Consider the following 27,487-nt stretch of genomic DNA (forward strand, 5'->3'; position numbering starts at 1 on the left):
AAGGCAGGCGGTGGAACCACTGAGCTAAATCCCCAGCCCCTGTACTGTCCTCTTTTAACACTTTTTGAGTGGTTGTGGGAAGGTCCTACTTTAAATGAGATAGTAAACTACAGAATGAAAATTTATATTGTTTCCCTGAAATTCACCCTTTAAATTTAATTCCATTCTAAACTCACCCAGTATTGCAACTGGATAAGAAAGGAAATAGTAAAGAGCAGAGACTACCACTTCTATCTAGTAGAAACATAAAAAACACACCAAAACAATCCGATTGGTTACACTACTGGCATCTTTTTTTTTTTTTTTTTGGTACCAGGGATCGAACTCCGGTCCTTGCGCTTGCGAGGCAGGCGGCAGAACCACTGAGCTAAATCACTGGCCCATAAACACATATTCTTAAGAATGATGCCTGACTCTACTTCTGGTATTATTATTATTTGTTTAAATTCTTCTTTGCTTTTCCTAAGCTATTCACTTTCAAACACAGTACTTAATAAGGAATCTACATTCTGGCTTTCAGCTAAAGCCTACATCTAGAACATTCTTCTTCCTGATGTTTATAAGGAAGGCCCCTTTTATTATTTAGATCACAGTTTAAGTGGCTCCTAGACTTGTTCCACAAACCAGGCACTGTCATATTTAAATTGTCTGTTATTACTTACCATGATTTATGTTTTCACTTGCTAATTATTCAATTGCTACTGGTCCCCCCACATATTAAAATATAATTTTTTTAAAAAACAAAAATATTTTCTGCTTTGCACTATCCTCAAAGTGACTATCACTCTGTCGCTTTGGAGGGATGTGATAATCACTGGAAGAAGGAACAAATGAACAAGCACTTTCTTTCACCTCTCATTTTCTAGAAGGGTAGCCAAGTGTTTTGGTGGTGCAAAAGGCAAGCCCAACACTGCTTTTGGTTAGTAGAAAAAAGGCCAAGTGAAACGAGGAAATAATATTTTAAACTCAATAGAGACCACCAAATAGAGACCCACCGAAACAGTCCATAAGGAAAAGCATTAACAAATAGCCACTGAGTCTTCCACTGCTTTCCTGCATGTCAGAGTCAGGGGACTGTGCTCACAAATGGAGGGAAGTCAGCACAGGCTGAGGTCAGCCAAGCTCTCTGCAAACACTCCTCAGATGCACTGTGCTCAGGTCTGTCCATCTTTACCACTGGAGAAGTGAAAAAGAGACAGAAAAGGCTAAAATGGCAAACTTCAATAACCTTCTGTGGATAGGCAGGCGTCAATAAAGCCTTTCCACAAATGTTGAAGAATCATCTACAGAACTGAAAGCTTTTTCTTTTTATCCTGAAAATCCTCATGAGAAAGTTAGAGGAAAATTGACAGTAATGTAAAAATGCTAATAGAATAATAATATCTAAGAAGATATAATTTGATTCAATGATACATATGCATCTTAATCTTGGTATTTTTCAGATGAACTTTTTCCCTCTGGTAGGTTGTTCTTTTCCAAGACATTACAAATGAAAAGCTTCACTCAGAACATTCTCATTCTGTTACATTAATATTTCTTCTTTGAAACTTTGCCTTGGCAATTTAGACTTCCCATTTATGCATTTTGCATAAGGAAACCTATGGATGTCCACAACAGGTCTTCCCTGAAATAAGGTTGTCTTCAGGCAATATTGGACTTTGCCTGAGAAGGCAAAGAAGCTGAGAAAACAAGCAAAGAAGGCAAGTTTCCTTACAAATGGCAGGAAAATGAACTTTCTATAAACCCCAGGGGTAGGGGGAGAGGCCATCTGTTCTGTTACAATCTTTTCTTCTATGCTTCCCACCTCCAGTCATGAGGACTTAATCATTTCATCCTCAGGGACCCGTCTTACACGTGTTCTCCATGCTAGGCACATAGCCATGTGCCCAGAGTACAGCAGGAATGGGCCCAGGGCCCCCACTTTCACAGGGCTAACATTCCAGATTTTAGAAGTAAGGATGCCACTTCTGGCATCCTTAAGTATTTTAAGGGTTGTGACATCCTAAATATGTTAGAAGAAAACATTTTAAAACATTATTTTAATAATAAGCCTAATGCAATGAAAAACATTTATAAAATAACTTGGACTCAGAGCTGATGTTGAGCAGGACCATAATGTATTAGGCATTAAAGATCTCCTTTACTTAGGACTAACAATAATAATAAACATATGTTAAATGTATAAGAATCAGCAAGCTTTTTGTGAAAAACAAGATGGTAAATACTTTAGGATTTGTGGGCCAAGAAGTCTCTGTTGCAACTATTCAATTTTTTCATTCTGGCAGAAAATTAACTATAGACCATGTGTAAGTAAATCATCTTGATGGTTCCAATAAAATTTGATTCACTAAACAGGTGGCTGGCTGAATTGGGCCTAATGGCTGTCATTTGCCAATCCCAATCTGGGTTCATCCTTTCCCAGCAATCCTTTATGATGAAGGAATTGAGCTTTATAGGGTGGACTTCTTTATCCATTGTTATCCATGTAAGAATTGGTCAACTCTCTGTGCATTCCTGACTTCATGTCGATGGAGAATGAAGTCCAAGAAGCAGAAAAATAAGCATCGGTGGTAGAATATGATAGAGGGCCCTAACCTATAAGCTAGCACTATATTTTTGGTAAATTTCTATGATTAAGGGAACTGGACCAGTTAGAGGTGTGTAGCTATGGAACTCTTTCTAGAGATGGTGGGATGGAAGAATTCATGGTCTGTAATGTAAGCCCTCTTTTACATTATCTAATTTTCTCTGCCTGTAAATAACTACTCTCGCCTCAGGTCTCACTTCTGGCTTCTCCTACATGGAAAGCCTTCCCAGATACCTCAGGCACACACAGAATCTCATTCTATGGTGTCCCCAACACTGCTGCTGAAATCACACAGCACTATGTACACACTTTTCCGAATGTATATTATACTTCACTAAAATTAAATAAATAAAATTGACAGTACTTATATGGCATATGGCACTGTGGACTGAAATTCCAAAGGACTATAAACAACTCAAGGACAGGGACTAGTTCTCCATTTTAATTTCCATTCTACTCTAGTCCAATGTTGGCATATAGTACCTGCTCAGAATGCATGAATTAAAGTATGGTGAGATTTCCATAAGCATAAAGGGAGATGAAAATCCATTCTCTGGAAGGAAATCATCTATGATTTGAGACATGGATGTGAAACTAAGCATAACAAGGCAGGTAAAGTGAGGATGTGAGCTCAATTGGCCTTAGGACCTGTCTAGAGAATGTCCAGGGTGCTGCTGTCATTTTATTGGAGCATTGCCCTCTATGGAGCAACATTTTGTGATCGTATAGTTGGAAAGTATTTTTATTTCAGATATTTCCATATACAATGTTAATAAAATTGATTTTCTCTCCCCTCCCAATGATGAAAGCATATTATTATCGTATAAAAACATTCAAGTAACTACCTAACTCTTTTCATATGGCTCTCTTTTTCAGTACCTGGAGATTTGCATTGACTAGATTTCCATTTTGTCTATGCTACTTCTCATTCCTTTTTTTCTTTTTAAAGAAATTTTAGATTCTTTTTCAGTTTTTCTGCTTCAAATGGTTGGGAGCGGTGATCAAGTAGATTTGGTTCATCTCCATGAAGAATCTCAGCACACTGCATCTCAAACTATGCATCATTTTATTTGAATGAGCTTTTGAACAGCATCATAACTATGGAAACATAATGGGCAGATTATTCAATGAACTGTTACTGATTGTTCTACCTCTACCTTTCAGATCACTTATACCTTTTTAGCTAAATTCCTACAAAAAACTAACAGGTACTACCCAAAAAGGCAAGGTTACCGACATTGGGAAGACCTCAGTTATTTTCCTATTGCAGAGCCTATGCTTTTGTAATAATGTCAACTCCAGGATCTATAGATTAGTCCTTCCAGAAGCCTCAACTGGCAGATAATTAATATCCAGAGCTTACCCCAAGACTGATCATCTTGAGATACTAGGAAGTGAAACACACCTACTCAATTCAGGTAAAAGTGACTAACCTGTTGTCTTCTTCATCTTCCTTGTTTTTTTTCCCCTCAGTGTTTTTACTACATTTTAAAACATAGGTTGCTCACTACATGAAAGAGACAGAAAAAGTCAAATGATATCAATGTCAAATCTGAAAGTCAGTTATTGGTTAAAAATGGTACAAAGAGCCAGGGTGTTAGCTCAGTGGTTCTGCCGCCTGCCTCGCAAGTGCAAGGTCCTGAGTTCAATCCCCGGTACCGCAACAAACAAACAAACAAAAACCAAAAATGGTACAAAGAAAAATAATAAATAACTTACTAAATTACTGGAGGATATTTTGCTTATGTTATAAACATGTTAGAATTAGTGATAATGAGTAATGTCAAACAGCGGGATTTTGTATCTGCACAATAAATTTAGACACATTTCTTCCAATCTTTTCCCACAATATCTCCAATGGTCTCCAGCCTTGCACAAATATTTCCCTTCCCTCTGTCCCTTCTTAGGGCCACAAATGAGTTCTCAATTTAAACAATTATATTCCACTAACTCCTTGCCTGTCCTGATACCCTAGAATCTTAATTCACAAACCATTGTCATAAGGGTGAATAAAACCTAGCCCAAACAGCCAGAGTGAAGTTCAGTGGGTATTACTTGAAAAATATGATAAAAACCACCCACAGCAAATGAACATGCAACATTAGGGAAATTAGTTGATATACCGAGTTACTTAAAATTAAAATATTGAAACAACTGCAGAAGCAGGGAAATGATGCCAGTTAAGTAGCCCAGTAATGGGAACTAGGCAGGAGAGAAGTCACTTTGCCATCCATAAGCCAGGCTCTTCACTTCCCAGGCAGGCAATGAAGGCCTGGTTTCTGCCACAAGCACAGTAGTATTTGTAAGATTTCAACCACACTGATATTTGCAGGAGAAAATAAAAGGTGCTTGTTAAGAAGACATCATCCTTAACTTCAAAGCACAGGAAGGAAGGACTGTAAATGACTCAAGTGAAGTCAGATGGCAGCACTTACTGCTTTCCTTCTTCTCCAGAGGCCAATTTCTTCTTTTTTCTTTCTTTTTGATAGTTCAATACTCTGGCCACCCCCAGAAAGATTCCAAAATCCTCCCCCAGTTTTTTATTCCTGCTATTGGCAACCCACACCGCCAGGAAATCCATCTTTTAACACAAACCTAAATGCCTTGTACTGTCATTTGGGTTTATATATATTTCTCTTGAGCTCTGGCTTTGGTAAAAATAGCAGACAGCTGGTCACCAGGTTCCACATCATAAACCTGTTGGGAGGATGTGTGGCCAAGGGGTTTGGCTTGAATCAGAATCACTTGGAAAGCCCTTTCTTGCTCCACCCCCAGAATGTGTTTCAGAAGCCTGATGTGGAACCCAAGAATTTGCATTTGTAACAAGTTCCCTGATGATGTTTTGGCTCAACAACCACACTTTGAGAAAGACTTCCTACCCTAAATGAGTTGTAAACTATCTCAAAAGCTGTAGAAAAGGTTCTCTAATTCTGCTGAATATCAGCATCATGTAGCGAGCTTTTAAAAATCCCCTGGATTCTATAGGAAGTAAATCAGAATGTTCAGGGAAGGTGTCAGGTATTCAAATTTTTCAGATGTCCCAGTGGTGGCAATATACAGGAAAATTTGGAAACAACTGATCCTTAGGATGAGGCTTTGAGAGCCCAAGAGGGGAGAAACATTAAACTAGAGACCAAGAGGCAGTAGAAGAGCAGCCCTGATTAACTGTGATTTTAGGACAATCCCTCTATTTCCCCAGTCTCTCTTTTTTCTTCATCTGTCAAATGGAATAATTATTCTTTACTTCTCAAACATCTGTAGGAAAAAATATACATACAACAAACAAAATGGTTTTGAAAATTAGGAAGCAGCTCAGAGATGTAGTAAGGCACACCCAGACTGCCCGTGCTGCCAAGGTTGAGATGCCAGGGCTTTGGCATCAAGAAGACCTGGGTCAGAAATCTGATTCAGAGTAACTCTGTGACCTCAGACAATTTCTAACTATTTGGTGATGCAGTTTTTTCTTCTGCAAAATGAGAATGGCAATACCTTCCTCAGAGAGTTCTTCCAGAGGAGTTGTGCTACTTGCTCAAGTCACAGTTGGTGCTCAATAAATCACTGTTAGGCAACATGTGATGGGTATATAGGCTACATGTGTCATCATCCCTTACCTAAAGAAAGCACCTTCTTGGAGAAAGTTTAAAATGCAGGTTAGTGATAGTAACAGTGGTCAGGCTGGAAATCAGCATCAAATAGATCTGTTGTACGAGGACATCAACAATTGTGGATGTGTGAAGTCGCTCAATGGTGGAGTCTTAAAGTGGTGGCAGAATCCTGAGAACTCCAGGGTCCAACACTCTTTCTTCCAGATCTGGACAATGCTAGTTTGCACCTCAGACATTATGTACTGAGTCATTAGTGTGAATAGGAGCACATTTAGATCTTGTATTTGATATTTTGTTTTGTGTACAGATGTTTCTCCTGGATGAGAATATAAGCTCCTTGAATTTCATAAGGTCATGTTGTCCTAGAGCATTTGTAGGTTGACAATTTTTGGTGCTTCCAGAATAACCTTCCAAAGACCTAAAACCCATCTTTCTTCTTAAAAGTGTTCCAAGGTTTCCCATTGCTCTAGAGATCCAGTTTAAACTCCTTAGTATAGTTTTCTGAGCTCTCTGTGATCTGGTCTCTGCTTACTTCCCCAAGATTGGCAGATGGGAAATATCCAGAGATTTGCACTCATGGTAATATGGGCTTGCTGTCCAGCTCAGCCTTTGACGAGCTGTGCACCTGTCAGCAAGTTCTACAGCCTCTGTGAATCTCAGTTTATTTACCTGCCTCCTTTTTAGGCTTATTAAAATAGAACTAAATTGGGCCTGTTGGCACAGGCTTGTAATCCTAGCACTCTGAGAGGCTGAGGCAGGAGGATTGCACATTAGGCAATATAATGACTTACTGAGAGACCGTGTCTCAAACTAAACAATTTTGAAAAGGGGAGGGGTAGCTCAGTGTGAAGGCTGTTTCAACCCCTAGTAACCCCCCTCCCCCCAAAAAATCCCACAGAGCTAATACATGTTAAATGCCTGACATATGACAGGGATTTTTTATAAGTGAGAACTCATATAAATGAGTACATTTCCTGGTATCCTCAAATGTACAGCCCCTGTCCCAGAAAAGGTGAGATTCTCAGCCATTTCTACTATACCATGCCTCTGTACCCTTGAATAGACACATCCCTGTTCCTACCTCACCAACTTGGGAAGCTGTCCCCCTTCAATGCAGATGAATGATGTTACTTTCCTTGATACCTTCCCTACCCAACAGGAACAAGATGGTTCCCTCCCCTGGTATCCCTGCTATCTTGGGTACTGAGTTCTGTCACACTCTTATTTAGTTCATGATTTTATGACTGTCTTTCAACCCACTTAGAGGGGTTCACAAAGATCAGGGACTATTCCATGTATATTTAGGCAGACAAATGATTGGCACATAGTAGGTAATCCATGTTAACTAAGGGTTTCCCTCCTCAGTTTCTCCTCCGTTATGTGTAAGCTCATATGCTGTAAGTTCATAGAGGATGTCTTATTCTATTGCTACACAGAGACCTGAAGCATCTACACCACTAAGTATGCTTTAAGAGTGAAGCAATTCATGTACCTCTCCAGACTTCCTGCCGAGAATCTTCATTTTAACATGACTCCAGGTGATCTGAATGCACGTTAGTTTGAAAAATGCTATTCTGAACACCATAGAACCCCAACCCAAGCCACACATTAGGCATTTGATCAATGAATGAGAGTATGGATGATTTCTTATTGTCTTAGTTACTTTTCTCATTGCTGAGACAAAATACTCAATACCCAAAGTTAAAGGGGGAAAGGTTTATTTTTGGATCACAGTTTGTAGAGGTTGCAGTCCATAATTGGCTGGCTCCAAGGCAGGGACATGGAAGAAGGTCACTGCAGAGCAGGCAGAAGGCAGCAGAAGACAAGCAGCAGCAGCAACTACAAGCATTAAGTGACCCAGAAGCCCTCTTTCTGTCTCTTATATCCTATCCAGGCTACCCACCCTTAGGGCTGGTAGCAATCACACCCAAGGTGGGCCACCCATAATCCTAGCATTGCACCATGAATCAATACCAGAATCACATCCTTAATCTCAGCACCACACATTCTAGACCCATCCACCTCCAAAAAGCTCCATCTATCACTGCATGAGGCTTTGGAGGGACATCTGGATACAAGCCATAACAGTTATGTACTAAGCAGGCAAATGGAAGAAGCCCTAGGTATATTTCAACCCCAGAAGAATGCTGGTGATAGGAAGAGCCTCATAATCTAGTCTATATAACCCTATGTTGATGATTTATAAGCTCCGTTTTCATCAGAGGTCCAAGAAATATTACTCCTGATTTTCATTAAAAAATTAAACTTAGACACATGGATATTAGCAGAAACTTTGCAGAGCTTCAAATAATAATGGATCACAAAATTAAAAATGAAACAAAACCTCATCTTCCAATGGAGCACGTTGCAAAACTCATGAAGAGTGACTTGTCCACTATGATGAGCAAGAAAACTCTGATTTACCATTTGGATCAGATCACAGGATGACCACCACATGAGACGAATCTGTAGTCAATACCATGTGAGCAACACATGTGCTTTAACTGGGGATGGGCTGCCCTTACTTAAACATGGCAATTGGAATACTGTAATGTAAAATCCCCTTTCTCCCACAGACCTGTAATGGTATAAGAAGTGCCTTAGTTTTTCTGAGTGGTAGACTCAGTCTTCTCTCCCTACCTCCTAAATGAACATTGGCAATTAAATAAGGACACAAAAGAAAACGACCATTACATCAAACATCCTTCATTACGCTTGAGACTCATGTTTAGCTGACCTTATCTGAGAATCCATTCAGTGGAAAAATGTCCCCATAATCAATAGTAATTACCTAGCAAGAAAACATACTTCTAACGGCACATTTTGTAAAAAATAAAACATTTACAAACCTTCTGTAAAATTATGAAATGATGCCGCCCTACATTCTTTGCTGAAGAAAAGTAGCAGGCATATAATTTGAGTGAAAGATTACAATTTCCAAGTAGTAGCATCCTTGGTGGTGTAGGCAAAGGGCTGAAGTTAAAAGAGAATGTACATGGCATGCTGAAAAAGGTGGTATTAGAAACAATAGCAAAAATAAACCAAGAGACAACTTGAAGTGGAAACAAACTACTGTTTGTTTCAGTTTCCTCTAAATTCTGGAGGAATGCCTGTGTACAAATTAGCAGAAGAAAGATACTCTACCTGGGACAGAGATTCACTTTTTTTTTTTTTTTAAGATCTTGGGCAAATAAATGAACCACAGAAGTCCTAAATACAATTAGGAAAAAAAAAAGGATTGTGGAGTATTTGCTTTGCCATGCTGTTCTCAAAGGAGCTCAACATCACAATAGTCTGCAATCTTTTGGTTAGACACTTTTTTCTCCTCACTTAACAGATGGGAAAGATTTTGTGAACTTTTTCTGAGCAATAGAGAGGACCGCCTCCTCTCTCCTAAGTGCCTTGTCAGCGGATTCCTGGTGCCTGGCTGTAAAAGCACTAGTTTCCACTATTCCCCAGTCTCAGAAAGATGCTCCTTAAGCTAGAGTGAGGCAGAACATAGCCATTCAATTATCTAAATACTACAAGTCCATAAAAGAACATTGTGCTGCAATTGGTTTCTTAATTTGAGTGAGGCAGCATGCCCCTATGCCATCTCCCAGATCCTGAAAATAAATCTCCGCACATCTTCTGATTCAACCACTTTGGCAGATACTTTTCTATCAATTTGAAAAAAAAATTGCAGAATATGCAGACCAAACCAGTGTGAGCACAGAGCACCACAGAGGGACAAATAAACCCCAAATTAAACACAGATACTGAGAGTTGAAACAACAGATTATACATTTTGCCTTTGTTTTGATACAGATGTTCAGATTTCAGTTTCCAGAATGCTTTTAAATGTACCCAACTGTTTTAATGTGACAAATGTCTTTTAGTGCCCACTCCACAAATATTGCAGTCATACTTAGCTGCATGCATTTATGTCAACAACCACTCAGAGAGTGAGGGGAAAAAAAACCCTAAACAAACTAAAATCTAATTGTGAAATCTATAAAATTTATGTCTACCCCCTGTGAAACAGATGGTGGATTCTGCAGAAAGCATAAAGTAAAATGAGCTGTCCAGTTGAAAGTCTGGTTGGAAGCTGTTATTTCTTGGTGGGGGAGACAGGGGTAAAGCAAATCTCACATCTCTGTGTTTCTCCTGTTCTCCATACATGCACCTGCTTAGAGGGAAATAGTGTGAGAACTCATCTTCCAAAAGGGATCATAAAATCCCAGGGCAGGCTGAGCTTACCTTCCAACATTTCTCATGGAGAGACAACAAGCCCTTAAACCCCAGAAAGCATCCAGATAGCGCAGGGCACCTTCACTCCTTATAAATAAATAAATAGACATTGGCCCATGTGTGCATACCTCTTTAGTGCAGTTGACTGGGGCTCTCCTAGGAGAGTGAGTTGTTGGTTCCACAAAGATCCTTAAATAGGCGCAACGGATGAAACATTTACTCTAAGCCCTGGGATCCACTGGCTGCTACTGCCAAAGACAGAGACAGGAAAATCTATTCCCCAATTAAATAATTGCATGCTACGCTGTTTCATTTTGTCCTTTAACCTAGTTCAGCTTCTCAGGAACACAGCCAATCAACTTCATATTTTATTTTAATAATATACATGTAGCATTTTTGCAGTCAGGGATTACCTTTTAATTTTTATTAGTATATGTTTGTAGTACCTAATGTTTACATTTGTCTTAGGGATTTGGTTCATGTATTTAACATCTTAATTATCTTTACTCCCCTTCCCTTCCCTCCCTCACCCTCTCCCTGTCTCTGCATCCCCTTCCCATTTGCATGAGATCCATCTCCCTGTGTTCTACTGCCTATCTTTTAAAAAAATATTTATGCTTTGGGCTTCTCATATAAGAGAAAGTATGCAATATTTAAGCTTGGGTGTCTGATTTATTTCAATTAACATTATGGTCTCAAAGTGCATCCATTTTCCTACAAATGACTCAAATTTATCCTTCTTTTTGGGAAAGTAGTACTCCATTACAAATAGTACCACATTTTCTTTATCCATCCATCCATCTGTTGATGGGCATACAGGCAGCTTCCAAGATGTAACTATTATGAATTGTGCTGCTATAAACATGGGCATGCATGTATCACTGGAATATGATGTCTTTAACTTTTGGGGGGAGATACCTAGAAGGAGAATATCTGAGTCGAATGAAATTTATAGTTTCAGTTTTTTGAGAAATCTCCATACTGATTTTCACAGTGGTTGTACTAGTTTATATTCCTACCACAATGTAGAAGGGTCCCTTGATTAATATAAACATTTCTTGAAGGAAACCATCTCTTTCCCCAACATGAAAACTGGAGTGTGAATTTGAACAAGAGACAGTTGTTGAGATAAACCACATTAATAGTCACTCAGGTAAATAGCTGTTTCTGAAAGTCTTCTCTACTTAAGGTTAAAAGTTGGACTCATTTGGGGAGGGCATTTGCGTCTCCTTCACCCTATGAATATTTTATTTTGCTCTAGGCTGAACTTTATATAAGAAGTAAGAAGCGATTCATTGTATATAATAAAGGGCTGCATCCCAGAAACCTAATAAAAAAATTTGACCCCCTCCAAAGCAGCAACATCCACTTTATATATATGACAGTGTCCCACAACAGGAATATATACAATGGAAGATTCCAAAATGATATATTGTTCTGATGCTTTAACTTCTTCAGAGCACAGTGGTGTATGAAAAAGTGAAAATCATAGTGTATTTTTTTAAGACAGGGCGTTACATATGGAACATAGGTAGTGAAATAGTTTTAAAAATGAAATCATTATGCAAAACAAGTTAGATACTGGTTTTGAAATACAAAGCTGTTAGAACAAAGAACAAATAAAAGAAAGGCTTAAGAATTTAGAAATTAGAAATTATCCTCAAATATTCATTTTGTTTCTTAAGAAAGAACTAAAAAGCACTGGAGTGTAGGCTCTTGTTTTTATATCAGGCTTATTTTAAATGAAGTTCTTTTGCTGATATCCAAAGGTGTCAAGAGGTAAGTTATCTCCTCAGAGTTTGTCTCGCTCCCTTCAAGGAAATGAATCTTTTGTTCTCTGAAGATACTGTATGCCTATGTTGCTTTGTGATTTCATTCTGATGAACTATGGATTTTAATGACTATTTTCTGTCATTGGGTTAATGAATAATTTTCTGATAAGTCACATCATTAGAACTGATTGAGGTTATCTCCCACATTAGGTCAATGGTAAGGGATTAATCAGATTCTAGTGTCATTAAATAGGGAGTTGGGGGCTACTGTACCAACATCTGGGAACTGTCTCAACGTCAAAGGATTTGGATTGAACTAGGAATACAATCTATGAAAAGCACGACTTCCATTTGAACTCCAAGATCATTCATATGGAAACTATTTATCCCTTCAAACTCTTTAAAGGGGAGAAAATGAATTGTGAATAATCTTGGCTTCCCTTCCAAGGAAACGATTGCTATTGCTGAACTTCACTGAGATATAACAACGCAGAATAAAACTTTAATGCCGATACCAACAGGTGCACAAAAAATAAACCATAGCACCCTTGCTTCAGACCACCTTAAGTGCTACTTCAATGACTTCAACGGTGACAGCTGTTAAGTAACTAAATACAATGAACTGATAGTAGCAGCATCTTAACATATTCTCATAATTCACAACATGCTTATGGGATATGATCCAGTGCCCACTGGTGTTTATAACTGTGTTTAGTTTTCTTTGTTACTTCTTTTTTTATTCCTGCCCACTAAGCTATTTTGTATACATAGATCAACTAAAATTTATGGTACACAGAACTCTAATTTTGTGTTTGTGATGTACTACTCTAATTTTGGCATTATAATTTATTTGAAAAAATATATACACACTTTTTTCAGAGCATGGTATTCATTATAAAATAACTTTAGTTTGCAAGACGATTTTTGTAGAAGAAAACTAAAACAAACCAAAAATAAATTTAAGATTCTGTTATCAATGAATACTTTTTTTAAAAAATTGGCTCACTTTGTTTTCTTTCTCTCTAATGCTTAAAAAGAATCTGTGATTACTTTCAGAAACTTAGAATCAATCTTTGCATCCTAAAGAAAAGTCAACTTAGAAAATTCCACAGCCTCCTTTTGAACTGATAAAAGGAAAGGGGGCAGGGTGGGGAGAGAACTTGGCATTAAACAGCGAATACTAGAATGACAGGTACTGCAAGCTACATTGTGATAAAGCTGCCAAGAAAAAACCCTGTATTTTCCTTCTTTTTCATTATTAGAAAAAAAGAGACCTGTGCCATTTAAAAAGAGCTTTCAACTGTTCCACAGTCAACGACTTAGCAACTTGTCAGGGACTTAGGGAGCAGCTTTTCAATACTAATAAATTGAAGTACTAATGTCAAATTTCGTTTCTGTTATAGCAAATATATCTGGTTCACCAAATAGTTCCACATTTCTTTAGAAATGCTCTACAATGAATACATTAGCTTTAACATCTATTCTTTGATAAACCATCTTGAGGTGGTTTGACTTTTGTTTTCCTTACTTTCACAAACACACTCCTCCCCATGATTAATAGCCTCCCATTGGGAATATGGAAAATTTCCCAGCCCATTCCCTTGAGAATGCGCCACTACATGGATTTCTAAACGAAGCTAGATTAAAAGAGGAGGAGCATGAGCTATAGTGCCCCTACCCCTTAGCCATCAATTACATACTGTTATAAATCAAAGTTTTCTGCCTGAACAAAGACCAGTGTGGCAAGCAAACAAGGGTGTTCATGGCAAATTGTTTTGAGACTGAATAAAACTCTTGACAGAAAACAATGGAGTTGGAAAGCCACTGTCAATATCACTCGAAAGTTTAGCTGATTTATGGAGAATTAGACATGGTGTATCAAGTCACTGGAGGATTGATAGAGAAAATGGCCAGGAGAAGTGTGAAAGAGCTAGTATGAAACCAAATGAAGGTCTTCCTTCACCACAAGAAGTTTAGCCAAATAATGCTTCTATCTGCATTTGACTCCTTCCCTTCGATCACTATTGTGAAATATTTAAGCTACCCTCTTGAACCTTTATTCTACTTTCATTCTCCTTGCTAGCAAAAGTACGGCTCTTTGCAACCTTACTGTGAACTGTATTTTCAGGCTTACACCTTCCATTCTGTAACTACACTCGGAAGAATTGAATTTTACCTGATTCATATACTGATGATATGCTCTATATAAAAATCTATTCTAAATGGGGAAACAGGAAATGTTGACTTTTTAAAAAAACAAATGGAAATACCATCAGAAAGCAAAGCAAGTGCCAGAAGGCATGAAATTAAATAAACTGTGCTATGGTTTTCTAGTAGTTTTTTCCCCCAGATTTCTCATTTGTCCAGAGGTTTGTCTTTTAGAACCTAATACTGTTCACAAAATATATTTCTGAGAGACAGAATGAACAGCATATATTTGAGGGACAGAATGAGAATAATCATAATTACTCTTAAAATTAACATTTACTGAGCGCTTACTATGTGCTATGAATTCTTCAAACAAGTGATATGTATTATCTCATTTATTCTTCAGAAATAAACTTATGAAGTATTTACTATTATTCTCCATATTTTTTGGTAGAAGAAATGGATGCATTAAAAAATTAACTTTCTAAGGTAACATCACTAAGAGATTACACAAGAAGTGATGGGTTCTGGCTTTGAACCCAGAAAGCTCTAGAGTCTCTAATCTTAACCACCACACCTAGCCTCACTTGTGGGATAAAAATCAGCAATATATATCCTTCAAATCACCCAAACTTGATTCAGATGTGATTTAAATCTGAAGTTCTCTTTTTCACTAAGGCTTTCTTTGTTTTGCTAACCTACCTGCTATTTCCTATGGAAATATATTATATATCTTGGTCTACTTGTTACAGTGCATTGACCTATTGTGACTGATGAAATAATAGTGCAAATTAACTCTACATGTAAGTTTATTTCATTGGGTGAGTGAAGATGAAAATTATGGAAATGGACTTGAAATAAACATGAAATAATTGTGGAGGGGCTGGCTCACAAACACACAAGATAAAAATGTGATGAAGCCATGTTTTTCTTATTTCATCATTGAGAGGAAGTAAATCCTCAAGTCTAAGAAATTAAAGATATAGATTATAAAATAGGCAGTGTTTTTCTTTAATTTTGTGTTCAAGAAAGAATAAAGGAAGATGAATTGATCTAAATGGCTTAAGGTATAACGAAAAATAGGCAGATTGCAAATGAGATCCTAGAACAAGGAAAATAGGCCAAGGAGTAAGGGAAGGAGAATTGATAGAAATGTTAAAGAGTGGTAAAACAAAATATAAATAATCCCATAAAACATGCTTCTTACCAGCATAACATCTATATATTCCCCGAAGAATGGTTTACTCAGGTTTTCCCCATTCTGCGAAATAGTAGATAAAAGAATATCCATCATCAAAAGAGAACAAACCTCCCAAACAAGTTCACTAACCTGAGAATGATTCATTCTCATTTCAAGGTTTGGAGTTCATGCTGTCATGGTTGGGATTGGGACTGTGCCTAAAGATCCACGTGGTAAAGGCTTGGTTCCCAGCTGGGTACTATTCAAATATGGTGGAACCTTTAAGAGCTGGGCCTAGTGCAAGGTCTCAGGTCATGGGGGGTGACCCTGCAGAAGATCCTGAATGCCATTTTTTTCTTCTCCTTCTCCTCTTCCTCCTTCTCTTCCCACCACCCCCTTCCTTCCTCCTCCACTCCCCCTCTTACTCCTTTTTAATTTTCACTATCATTGCTGTGGCTCCAATCCAATGAATTCAATGGATCATGAACTAAAACCTCCAAAACTATGAACTAAAATAGACTGTTTCCTTTTATAAATTGGTCAACGTGTGTATATGCTATAGTGACAAAAAGCTGACTAACATAAAGAACTTATTCTATTTACTATAGGTCACTGGACATTGTTACATTTATTAAAGAAATTCTGCTTTATTTTCACAGTTCAAATAGATAATGCTATTGCTTACCAAGGAATAAATCTCAATTCATAAAATAATTCAGTATTTTTGCCTTTCAGGTAGCTTGCCTACAGTCATTACCTCTTGGTATCCTACTTTTGGAATGATGAATTCCTTATGCCATCTTCAGAATAATGCAGCCTATTAATCTATAGATTATAGCTTATCCAACTTAGAGAATGGCAAGCTCTGATTTATAATTTCACATTGAAAGGGCAGTATACAAGTGATTTCTTATCTGTCATGATCATTTCATAAAATATACAGTGACATGATTATGAAAATGCTGATATTTAAGAAATTAAATCAACTTATGTTGGGTTTTATACAAGTTTATAAATGCTCTTTTTAAAATATTTTCAAAATGAGTTGACTGAAATCCAATTTACAATTGAGGTTTAAAAAAATTAGAAATGAAATCCATAGATTTGGGAAAAGGGTTTAAAAACTTTAAACAGGGCCAGGAATTTAGCTCAGTGACACCTCGTCTGCCTCCCAAGTTCAAGGTCCTGAGTCAGATCCTGGTACCAAAAACAAAAAAAACTCCAAGAAACCTTAAACAGATGGAATATAAAAAGAAAATATATAATGGCAATATTAATTCAGAGAAATAACAGCAAAAATTTCTCCTTGCATTTTCTCATGAATCCCAAAAGAACAATTCAGACATTCATTTTTAGGTAGCATTTTATAGACCCCTCCCCATATAGCAGTAATTTTCTAGTCATAAAAGTATGCGTGAATAGTTTGTTGTATATGGAAAAATTATTTGTGTGTAAAGAAAAAATAAATGTTGATGATATATTTCCAGTGTACTGAGAAAATGATTAAAAATCAAGAAAAAAATCCTTACCACTCTGTTATGACTTTAATTGCAAATTTTTTTTATACTTACTGGTGACAGCCATGATAGGCTGACAGTTATTAAATTTAACATACTGTTATCAATAACTACACTAAGTCACACACTGCTTTTCAGGTGATGTACAACAGAAAACTGATCCTTGAGGGAAGGGAAACACATGACTAAGCTGAGTTTTTCTGGGGAAAAATTTCTAAACTGTGGCACAGAGAAGAGCAACTCAAAGAGAAAGCAGCAGCTTCTCTGGACAGAAAAAGAGAAGACTAGAAGTTAGAGCTAGTGAGTTAGAGGGAATCTGAGGCACAGTGTACCAAAGAACAGGGAGATGTAAAGAATGAAAACCCATTCAGAATGTACAGTGGTCTAATCGAGTCATCAGCCAAATGCCATCCAGAGGATGAGACTGAGTGAAGTCTCTCAGAGGACAGCTTTTGGGGACTAGAAAGTGACTGACAATTCCAAAGGCCACATGATACTAGACACTTCAGTTTATGGCAGACCTTGCTTACTGCTCCTAACATCTAGCTGCCGAAACTTTATGAAGACCATACTTTAGAAATACGTCTACTCTGGGGCCAAGGATTTAGCTCAGTGGCACCATGCCTGGCTTGCAAGCACAAGGTCCTGAGTTTGATCCCCAGTACCACAAAACAAAGTTTACTCTAACCAAACAAGAAGAGTTATTTTAGATTTTCCTCACCAGAAATGAAAACCAAGCTGAAATTCCAGTTACTTAACAGCCTACCAGAACAAAACTCAATTACCTTTAAAGGAAGACAATACAGTCCAGACTCCCAACAACTTAGCATATACAATATTAAGTGTGCCCTCAGTAATACCTAGGCACTATAAGTAGGAAAAGATGACCATGAAAGAGAAATCCAAATGCAGAAATACAGAGATGATATAGATTTAACAAACAAGAATTTAGAGTTATTGTAAATATATTCAGTGAGAAATGATAAATATAATGAGTGAACAAATGTCAAATTCTATCAGAGAAATGCAAACTGGAGAAGCAAATAAAAATCCCACAACTGAAAATACTGTCTGAAAGGAAACAAAATCAGTGCATGAATGTTATGGCTTGTATCTAGATGTCCCCCCCTCAAAGCCTCATGTGGTCATAAGTGGAGCTTTTCAGAGGTGGTGTAGATCAATCTATGATGTGTGAATGTGTGGTACTGGATTACTCCACTAATTTATCATACTTCTGGATGTGGGTAATGGAAAGCCCTACCCTGGCTGGGTGTGGGTGGCACCACCTAAAAGGCTTGTAGCCTGGATGGAGTAAAATGGAAAGAAGGCTTGGTGCTTGCTGCCTCCTAACTGTTCTGCCGTGCCACCCTGCCTTGGAGCCAGCTGACTACAGCCTGAAATCTCTACAAACTGTGAGCTGAAATAAACCTTTCCTCCTTTAACTTGTGGGTGTCAGGTATTTTTCTCCACAGCAAGAAAAGTAACTAAGACAATAAATTTAAATGAAGATCAATGTAACTTCCTAAAATGAAGCACAGAGAAGACAAAAAAACTGTAAAAAAAGTCTCAACAATCTGTGAAAGAACGTAAGATAGACAGGGGTGTTCAAAACAGATAAATCGAGGCAGGAAGAAATATTTGTGTAAAAAATGGTCAATATTATTATTCTAAAATACTGTCTAATTATCATATTTAAGAATCTTAGAATCTTTGAATGCCAAAAAAAGTAAACCATGCCTACTTATATCATAGTAAAATGCTGAAAAAAAGATAAAAAGAAAAATCGTAAAAGCAGCCAGAAAGAAAAGGCACCTTCTATACAGAAGGGCAGCAACAACTGCATTCACCAGAAGCAGCACAGGCAGGCAGGCAAGGGCACAGCCCCTCTAAAGTACTGAGATTTCAAGCCAACATGAAGCAGCTTCCAAGCCATGATCCTCTCTCCAATAAAATTTCTTCAAAAACCAATGTAATATAAAAACATTTTCAAATAAACACATGCTTAGACATGAGCACTAGAAGATCTGCATTATATAAACTTGCATTGTAATACTGTATCAGAGAAAGTTCATCAAGACAAAGTGAAATACTGTCAGAAGCAAATTCAAGTATATGTGAAAAAATAAAGATCTGTAGAAAAGGTGAGTAATCATAAGGAATATTATGAGTAATCATGAGCAATATTTGTTCTTGTTTGTTAATTTGATAAGGGACGTGACTAAAGCAAAAACAAGAATAATGTGCTCTGGAGTTCATAACATATTTAAAAGTCCAAGACGTTATAGCACTGAAACAAAGGACAGGAGGGTTAAATTCATATATCAGGGTAATGTTTTTAACATTGCACTTGGAGTCATATAACTAAATGAAAATAAACCAACTTGAGTTAAAAGATGTATGTTATAATACCTAAAACAAATAAAGAACATAGAAGAGGTGTAGCTAGTAAATATATAGTGATAAAACACAATATTAAAAGCTAGAAACAAAAATCTAAAAAAATCAAAAGAAACAGTTTATAAAGGACAAATGGGAAAAAAGCAGTACAAATAGCAGGATGGTATACAAACTCAATTATATCAATAATTACATTAAGTGTAAACAGAATACTTAAAAGAAATACATTTTCAGATCACAGGAAACAGCAAGTCCCTCTTCAGCTTTCTTTACAAGTGTATCTCAAACCTTACATTTATGCTCTACATTTAAAATAAAAATATAGAGCTTAAAGAAAAAAAGTCAGAAAAAATACATGTTGAAAATAGGTATCTTAAGAAAGATGGAGTGAAGCAAAGTAAACTTCAAGACAAAGAGTAATAGTAGAGTTAGGGATAATTCAGGATGATGAACAGCAAACTCATCAGAATACCAAAATCATAAATGTATACACATCTAAAAGGAAATTAAAAATATAAACAAAATGTAAGCAAGCATTAATGAAAGTAAAAGGAGAAATAGATACATACAAATATAATTTAAGATTTTAGTGTTCCTATCTTCTTAGCTGGTAGAACAAGTAAATAAAAATGAGTAAGAATGTAGACTACTTGAACACTACTGGTCAATTTGACCTACGTGATGTTTAAGCTATAAAATGCATACTTTTCAAATGCGTATAATACTCACCATGAGATACTCTATTATATTATAAACTTTAATTGTTTAAATATGAATTGTTTAACTTTAATAAACTTTAAATTTTCAAATATTATATGTAGTATGTTCTCATTCCTGCTATGACATGGATAGAAGTGGAAAACATTAATTGAAATGAACTATATACAAAATTATAATGATTGTATAATACTCTTTATATGAAATACCTGCAATAAGAAAATTCATGGAGATATAAAGTAGATCAGAGGTTTCCAGGGGCTTGGGGAAGGAAGAGGACTACAGAATTTACAGAGAGAAGAAAAAGTCTTGAAAATAATGATAATGGTTGTGTAACATCATGAATATAATGAATACCACTTTAGACTAAAAAATGACTAAAATCAAAAATTTTATGAGGAAGAATACCAAATACAAACTCAGAAATACAAGTGGAAACTCATGTGAAGCCAGAATAATTCTGTTAAGAAAAACAAACAACAATACATTAAAACACTCAAGGAATAATATTCCTCATGGACATAGTCATGAAACTCTTAACAAAGTTTAGCAATTGAATTCAGCAGTATACAAAAGAAGATCCCATCAGGCCTATGCTTTTTTTTTCCTAAAAAAGTATTAAAATATATATATATATATGTATTTTAAAATTAATTTTATTGGTACATTTAAGGTATATAATATAATGACATTCATCATTGGAAATTGGCACCTTTACAAGTATTAATATATTTTTAAAAATCACTCTGGATATTTGCACTAACAGAATAAAGATAAGGAAGCTAATGATCAGCTTTGTAAATATGGAAAAAGCAATGCACACCTATGACAGAAACTTCCTGCAAACTGGAAAATTAGGGGACACTCTTAACCTGATAAAGGAAATTTATAGAGAAAAAGAGCATTCAGGAGTATACTCATGGTAAATGGCTACATGCTTTCTCTCCAAGAATGGGTAAAAGGCAAGAACTTCCACTGTCACTAATTCTATTCAACATTGTACAACTGTTTCTAGTTGGAAAATAAGGCAATCAAAACATAAACATAAAGTTTAAGAAGGAAAAAGTAAACTGCTTTTATTCAAAAACAATACAACTATGATATGTCAATGAAAATCCTAGATATTTATAAAAAGTGTACATGTGAATTCAGCAAGATAGAAATACACAAAAATTGTGCTTCCAAATAATAGAAATGAACAATTAGGAACTGAGAAAAGGCTCCCAGCACAGAGGAGGAGGCTTCCAGGCCAACATATCATAGCTCCCAGCAGAGAGGAGGAGGCTTCCAGATCGACATGCCACTACTCCCAGCACTGAGGAGGTGAGCCACATGGCCACTGGCACCAACCACCCCCCGTTGAAATGAGAAGACAGGTAAACAAGCCTCAAAATCAGACTTCCAGATCACCTACAGCAACCTCAAAGAGAAATGAGATGGAACACTCTGATACTCAACCACCTAGACTCCCTGAATTGGCAACAAAAGAGGATCTGGGAAAAATGAATTCAGAAATAATTTCTCAGATAACAGCAGAGATTGTCCCCATAGTGCAAGATATGATTAATAAATCTACACTTGATCTTAGTCAAAAGGCCGAGAAGCGATGATGATTAATAAATCTAGAGAGGAGCTGAGGAACATGATGGAATCCCAACATAGGAAACAAATGGAATTCATAAAACAGATGCAAACAGAGTTCCAGGACATCAAAAACTCCATTGAAAGTCTACGAAGCAGAATGAGCCAATGTGAGGACAGGATTTCAGATATAGAAATAAGATTACAATTAGTGATCAGGAAAAGAAAAATTGCTTTCAAATTGTAAGGGACTATGAGAAATCAGTCCAGCAGTTGCAAGATGATGCAAACAAGAATAACATAAGACTGATCGGAGTCAATGAAGGAACAGCAGAGACTGCAGATGACATAAAAAACTGTTCACAGAAGTGATGGCAGAAAACTTCCCATGCAGGGGAAAAGAACTTGACATACAGATAAGTGAGGCATATAGGGCTCCAACTAGCCTTGATCAAAACAACATACACATAGGCATATAATAGTTAAGATTCCAGAAACCAAACAGAAGAACAAAGTTCTATAAGCAGTTAGAGAAAAGAAACAAATCACATACAAAGGAAAACCTATCAGAATCACAGCAGACTTCTCATCACAAACCTGCAAGGCCAGAAGAGCTTGGAGTGACATATTCTGAGCCCTGAAGGAAAACAGCCTCCAACCCATTGATGTACCCTACAAAACTATCTTTCAAAATTGACGGAGAAATAAGATACTTTCATGACAAAGAGCACCGTAGGAATTTCATGAATACCAAACCAGCACTTCAAAGAATTTTAGAAAATATCCTGGGAAAAGACAATGAGGATCACAACCACAAGAAGCCCAGCAGAATGAATCCATCAGGCACGACAAGAAATTAAATTGAAAGAGGGAGAATTCCACAAAAAGAAAAAGTCGTGACAAGGATAAGTCAATATATATGTTATAACCATCAATGTTAATGGTCTCAATTCACCTCAACAGAAACAGACTGACAGAATGGGTTAAGAAGCAAGATCCAACAATATGCTGCATACAAGAAACACACTTAATTCAAAAAGAAACTCATAGGCTTAAAGTTAAAGGGTGGAAAACAATACTCCATGTGACAAAACCCTGAAGACAAGCAGGAGTAGCTATCCTCTTTTCAGATCAAGTGGATTTCAAAGCAACACTGATGAAGAGAGACAAAGAAGGACATTACATCCTTGTAAAGGGACCAATCCAAGAAGAAGAGATGACAATCATAAATATCTATGCACCAAACACTAGTGCACCCAACTATATAAAACAAATACTAATGGACATGAAAAAAATCATAAAAGCACTAATACAATAGCAGTGGGGGACCTCAATACCCCACTACCTCAAATAGATAGATCAACTAGACAAAAAATAAGCAATGAAATACTAGAACTCAATCAAACTCTTGAACAAACAAAAAACAGATATTTACAGAGTATTCCACCCCACAAAATCAGAATACACATTCTTCTCAGCTGCACATGGGTTGCTCTCCAAAATAAACCACATACTCACTCATAGACCATGTTTAAGAAAGTACAAAGGAATTGAAGTTATCCCCTGTATATTATCAGATCATAGTGTGATGAAATTGGAGATCAATAGCAAAAGAAACAGCAAGAATTTGAGAAACACATGGAAATTGAACAACACACTTCTGAATAACAAATGGGTCACAGAAGAAATTGAAGAAATCAGACAGTTCCTTCAATTAAATAACAATGACAATAAAACATCGAATTTATGGGGCACAATGAAAGCAGTGTTATGGGGGAAATTCATAGCAGTGTATACTCATATTAGAAAAACAGAGCAAGCCCAATTAAACAACCTGATGCTGAACCTCAAGCTTCTAGAAAAAGAAGAGCAAGACAAACCCAAAGCTCATACAAGGGAGGAAATTATAAAGATCAGAGGAGAAATCAATGCAGTGGAAACTAAGAGAATGATACAAAAAAATCAATGAAGCCAAGAGTTGGTTCTTCGAAAGAATAAACAAAATTGACAAACCCTTCACCAACCTTATCAGAAAAAGGAAAGAAAAGGCCCAAATCCATGCAATTAGGAATGAAAAGGGTGAAATTACCACAGACCCAGCAGAAATCCAGATGGTCATCAATACCTAATTCAAGAACCTATATGCCAATAAGATGGAAAACACAGAAGAAATGGACAGATTCCTAGCTACGTATGAATTACCTAAGTTGAACAAAGAAGACCAAAAAATTCTAAACAACCCAATATCAATCAATGAAATTGAAAACATAATTAAAAACTTATCAACTAAGAAAAGCCCGGGCCCTGATGGCTTCACTGCTGAATTCTACAAGACATTTAGAGAGGAACTGCTGCCATTACTGTTTAAACTCTTCAATGAAGTTGAAAGGGAAGCAATACTCCCAAATTCATTCCTGGAAGTAAGCATCACCTTGATCCCCAAAGCAGAGAAAGACCCAACTGAAAAAGAGAACTTTAGGCCAATCTCGTTAATGAACATAGATGCAAAAATCCTTAACAAGATACTGGTGAATTGAATGCAGAAGATCATCAAGAAGATCATACACCCTGACCAAGTGGGATTCATCCTAGGGATGCAGGGATGGTTCAACGTATGCAAATCAATCAATGTAATACACTATATCAATAGCACCAACGACAAAAACCATATGATCATCTCAATAGATGCAGAAAAAGCATTTGACAAAATCCAACATGCATTTATGATAAAAACCCTACAAAACATTGGAATAGACGGTCTCTACCTCAATCTGATAAAAGCCATCTATGAAAAACCAACAGCCAATATCATACTAAATGGTCAAAAACTGAAATTCTTCAAACTAAAATCAGGAATAACACAAGGATGTCCACTATCACCACTCCTGTTCAGTATAGTTTTGGAAACATTAGCCATGGTAATTAGACAAGAGAAAGAAATAAAAGGAATAAAGATAGGAAATGAAGTCAAATTTTCATTATTTGCAGATGACTTGATACTCTATATAGAAGATCCCAAGAATGCCACCAAAAGTTTTCCATACTTAATAACCAAATTCAGTAGAGTAGCTGGATACAAGGTCAACACACAAAAATCAATAGCTTTCCTCTACACGAACCACAGACTCACTGAGAGAGAAATAGAACATACAATTCCTTTCACAGTAGCATCTGAAAAACTGAAATACCTAGGAATCAGCCTAACGAAAGAAATCAAAGACCTCTTCTCTGAAAACTATAGCACTCTGAAAAGAGAGATTGAAGATGATATCAGAAAATGGAAAGACATCCCTTGCTCCTGGGTGGGAAGGATCAACATAGTTAAAATGGCCATATTTCCAAAACTGCTATATAGATTCAATGCAATTCCAATTGAAATCCCAGCAGCATACTTCATGGACCTTGAGAAAACAATCCAAAAATTCATTTGGAACAAGAAGAGACCCAGAATAGCAAAAGCAATTCTAGGTAACAGAGACATGGCAGGGGGTATCACAATCCCCAACTTGAAACTCTACTACAAAGCTACTGTGATAAAAACAGAATGTACTGGCAAAGAAACAGACTTGAGGACCAGTAGAACAGATTAGAAGATGCAGAAACAATGCCAGACACACTCAGCCATCTCATCTTCGATAAAGGAGCCAAACATCCTCACTGGAGGAAAGACAGCCTCTTTAATAAATGGTGCTGGAAAAATTGGGCTTCAACTTGCCAAAGATTAAAACTACACCTATATCTCTCACCATGCACTAAACTAAAATCAAAATGGATTAATGATCTAAATATTAAAACAGAAATGCTGAACCAGCTGGAACAGAGGTTAGGTAGAACTCTTGAAGATATTGGTGTAGGAAAAGATTGTATGAACAAAACCTCAGTTGCCTGTGAACTAGCACAAACAATCAACAAGTAGGATTTCTTCTTACTAAAAAGCTTCTGCACAGCAAGAGAAACCACCAACAGAGTGAAGAGACAACCCACAATGTGGGAAAAGATTTTCACCTGCTGTTCCTCAGACAAAGGTCTACTATCTTGAATCTATAAAGAATTTTAAAAAATCAGACAGCCCAAATTTAGAGACTCCATCCAAAAATGGGCATCTGAAATGAACAGACATTTCTCAGACAAAGAAGTAGAAATAGCAAAGAAACATATGAAAAAATGTTCAACATCACTGCTCATTGGACATATGCAAATGAAAACAATGCTGAGATTCTACCTCACCCCAGAAAGAATGGCTACCATCATGAAATCAACCAATAAGAAATGCTGGTGGGGCTGTGGGGAAAAAGGAACCCTGCTCCACTGCTGGTGGGAGTGTAGACTGGTGCAACCACTGTGGAAATCAGTATGGAGATACCTCAAAGAACTAGGACTGGAAGTCCCATTTGACCCAGCTATTCTCCTGCCAGGTATCTTCCCCAAACAGTTAACAGAATCATAACACAGTGATATATGTGCACCAATGTTCATAGAAGCACAGTTTGTAATAGCTAAAGCTTGGAAATAGCCCAAATGCCCATCAACTGGAAACTGGATAAAGAAAATGTGTTTTTTTAAATAAAATGGAGTATGACTCATCCATAAAAAATGAAAAATTAGAGACATTTATAGCTAAATATATGCACATTGAGGTGATACTCTTAAGTGAAATAGACAGGACACAGGTGTAAACACCAAATAGTTTCCCTAGTGTGAGAAACTGAAAGAGCAAATACGGACTAAAAGGTAAAATAGATAATGTGAAATAGGAAGAAAAGGGGCAAAGGGAAAGGGGAAGTGGGAGGGGTTGGGGAAGGGAAAGAAAGGGATGGAATTAATATGAGAAAAATGAAAAAATGGAAACAAAGTCTTTGTAAATAGGGAGGGATGGAGGGGTTGAATGGAGGGCAGGGGAAGGGGGAAAAAATAAGAACCAAGAGAGATTATGTAAAGGTGCAAATTTCCAATGATTGAATATCATTATATTATATACCTAAAATGTACCAATAAAATAAAATTTAAAAAAAGAAACAGACAAAATATAATGCTGTTGATAACAAAAAGATGCAACGTGAAACAAAGATAAATTTAATGGAATACATATAAGTGCACTGACATAAAATCTTCTGAGAGAAATTTAAAAGTCTAAATAAATCCAGAAATACATCACGTTCAAATCTTAAAATGCTCAACGTTCTTATAATGTCAGTTTCACCAAATTAATTCACAGATTCAACAATTTCAATCAAAATCTCAGCAGGGTCATTTGTGGAGTTTAACAAAATGATTCTTAAATTTATGTGGAAATGCAATGGACCTAAAGTAATCAAATCCATCATGCAAAAACTCCACAAAGTTGGAGAACTAACACTACTTGATTATACTTTAAAGCAAATAAGACCGTGTGATACTGTCACATAGATGGGCAATTATATCAGTGAGAATTGGAAAGTAAAAAATAAAATCACACTTAAATGCTTAATTCATTTTCTGATGAAGACAAAACTTAATAGGAAAATTAACATTTACTTATCAAACTATTGTGAAAATTTAATATCTATGAATAATCAACTTAAAACCCAACTTAATACAATAAAAATTTTAATTCATAATGTGTACTGTAATAAAACTTAAACAATAAAATATTCCAGTTTCTTTTTAATTTTTTTCTGTTTTCAGTAATGGGGATCGAATTCAGGACCTTCCATTTGCAAGGAAGGCACAGCACTACTGAGCTAAATCCCTGGCCCTGCAGTTTCTTGAAAATA

At 36.6% G+C, this 27,487-nt stretch overlaps 1 protein-coding gene across 2 annotated transcripts in view; it reads right to left on the reverse strand.

Moving 5' to 3' along the window:
- Nucleotides 1-27,487, reverse strand: part of Rarb (retinoic acid receptor beta) — a 784,358-nt gene that overhangs the window by 485,655 nt on the left and 271,216 nt on the right. Inside the window, exon 1 of one of the 2 annotated variants that reach the window (XM_087181443.1) lies at nt 15,550-15,598. The exons of the other annotated variant lie outside the window; for it this stretch is intronic. The gene's annotated coding sequence lies outside the window, so the exon portion shown is untranslated. Of the gene's footprint in view, nt 1-15,549; nt 15,599-27,487 lie in introns of those variants that run through there. 2 annotated transcript variants of the gene reach the window in all.

The sequence above is a fragment of the Heterocephalus glaber genome, unplaced genomic scaffold (genome assembly GCF_053883595.1).
Source record: "Heterocephalus glaber isolate CG9 unplaced genomic scaffold, H.glaber_assembly_v1.0 deba00001472, whole genome shotgun sequence".
In the NCBI taxonomy this organism is placed as follows: domain Eukaryota; kingdom Metazoa; phylum Chordata; class Mammalia; order Rodentia; family Bathyergidae; genus Heterocephalus; species Heterocephalus glaber.